The 2,353-nt window shown below is 33.4% G+C and overlaps 1 long non-coding RNA gene across 4 annotated transcripts; it reads right to left on the bottom strand.

Annotated features, from left to right (window-relative positions):
• Nucleotides 1-381: 381 nt before the first annotated feature.
• Nucleotides 382-1,865, bottom strand: LOC124944081. 4 transcript variants are annotated; one of them, XR_007099796.1, is made up of 5 exons: nucleotides 1,328-1,865; nucleotides 1,102-1,247; nucleotides 955-1,031; nucleotides 774-836; nucleotides 382-646 (listed from the first exon to the last, which is right to left on the bottom strand). It is a non-coding gene; the product is annotated as an uncharacterized LOC124944081 (long non-coding RNA). The 4 variants fall into 4 exon arrangements; XR_007099795.1 differs by having other exon boundaries at nucleotides 1,102-1,582; nucleotides 1,643-1,865; XR_007099797.1 differs by having other exon boundaries at nucleotides 1,643-1,865.
• Nucleotides 1,866-2,353: the final 488 nt, after the last annotated feature.

Below are 2,353 nucleotides of genomic sequence, written 5' to 3'. Positions count from 1 at the left end.
GAGAAGAGAATCTGGTGTATGTCAGAGAAATAGAGAATGACGCCAATGCGAACATGAGAGAGGGAAGAGGGAGAACCAAAAAAAAAAAATATTTTTTTAATTATCGAAATTTCATTCGGTACCGGGAACCGAAACGGTTCGGATCTGAAATTACCCGGAACTGAAAAACAAGAAAATTACTCGAACCAAACAGTTCGGTTCCTTCGGGTACCCGAACCGTCAGGGCTAAAATGCCATACCTAATTTATTCCCTAATGATCTTGAAAGTGTTTATAGTATAATGACCATTTATCGCTTCTTACATACATATCTAATGACCATTTACTTACAAAGAAAAGACAATTTATAATATTAAAAGAATTTGAACATTATCCTTCAGTCTGTTTGTAAGGACAACAACAAATTTAGTCTGCATAACTGTAGCATGTCATTCTCCTTTATTCAGTTACTAGATTCATATTTCCAAGTCCACCACCAATAAATACTACAAAAGCCCTCTAGCTTCAGCAACAACTCCCACAGAACCATTTCTAAGCAAACCCATTTTCCTCCCAACAACAGCAGGATAATGGACTATGTCACATGGTGGATCAGTTCTATGAACAAATAGTGTTATCCTTGGTAGTACATATATTGGGCACTCACCCTGCATAAATCAAATCATGATTTTAAACCCAAACACTATAATTACCTAGCCATCATACAAGAGCTTGTAAGGTAAATAAACCAATAATCCTTGTGACATATATCCAAGAGAAATCACATATACCTACTTCTGATTGTAATACATCCCGAACTGCAGCAAGCAAGCTATCCCTTGATGTGCTAGCATATATCTGAAAACCAGACCAAATTTTATGACCAAATCTTGTTCTTTTATGGATAAGCTTACAATAGTGATAAGAGATTTTAGTTTCTCCAGTTCTTCAGTGTCACGAACAAGTGCTCTACTACCTGTTACAAGTTCTGTCAAGAACATCCCAAACGCAAAAACATTTGTTTTACTCGTCACCTACAGCTCCTTAATAGACCTACACACCAATGTCATTCATCATTTTTTAAAATTAATTACATATAAATCGAGTTATAACAGCTAATTACTCTAGAGGAAGATATCCTGCAGTCCCAACCAACCGGTACAATCAAATCATCATCATCACCATCATTCCTTCTCTCCACAAGCTTTAATAATTCAAAGTCAGTTATCTTTGCCCCAACCCTAATCTTCCTCTCAATCCATGATTTCTCTACAAAAATATAATCCTGTCAATACATGTATTTACTAAAGAAGTTTCAAAATTACAATACTGTGTCAAAAAATATCGACCGGATTCCGCTTTTCTCCAAATACAGAGCACATACAAGGCCGGACATCCCTTTAGCGATGATGCCAATAACAGGTTCATCAGAAATAGGGCTATCGAACACAACCTGCTCTTGACTGAATGTTTTCTTCAAGGCGGACCTGCTCGTGGGACTCAAACTACACTTTGCGTGGGACTCAAACTACACTTTGCGTGGGACGCAAATAAACTACACTTTTCGTGGGACACAAATAAAGTAAACCTACCTAGCATAGAAGCTATACCAAACACATGATTATATTTCAGCTAAGATTTGTGTTTTCAACTAAAGAACATACACATTTTGATGGAGTCACCGTGCTATAGTGGTCTCGTGTTCCGGCAATGCTGCTGGATTCGGGGCTCGTGGGGGAAGCGTCCTCCGGCGTTGCTTGACGATCGTCGGGAAGTCGGAGAAGGAACCAGGGAAGCGAGGGGAAGGAAGCGGGGAAGGGAGAGCAAATGTCACCTAGAGGAGAAGAGATAAAATGAGGGGGAAAAGAGAAAAGAAAGAGAAATAAAAAAAATAGTAAGGGCTAAGTTGTTTTTTTATATAAGACCCCTTTTGAGAGTCATTTCATTAAATTCCCATATATATATATATATATATATATATATATATATATATATATATATATATATATATATATATATCAAATTACCTGAAGTAGCCCTCAAATTAAATTTTGAAATAAATCGTTCCTTCAACTTTTAAAAAACTCACTAATTACCTTTTTATCAACGTTTTGTTTAACATAACTACTCAAACTTAAAATATTTTTTATATATATTATCTTTAATCTTATTTTTTATATTTATATATATAATTATTAAATCGCTTATATATATTATATATATATATATATATATATCTTTTATCATTAATTTTATATTTATATAATTATTAAATCTCTTATATATATATTATTTATTTATATATATATATATATTTCTATATCTATAAAATAAAGTTTAAAAATAATTTATATATTATCTTTAATCATTATTAT

Source organism: Impatiens glandulifera, chromosome 6 (assembly GCF_907164915.1).
Source record: "Impatiens glandulifera chromosome 6, dImpGla2.1, whole genome shotgun sequence".
Classification (NCBI taxonomy): Eukaryota; Viridiplantae; Streptophyta; class Magnoliopsida; order Ericales; family Balsaminaceae; genus Impatiens; species Impatiens glandulifera.
This window is presented reverse-complemented; position numbering and strand designations above follow the sequence as displayed.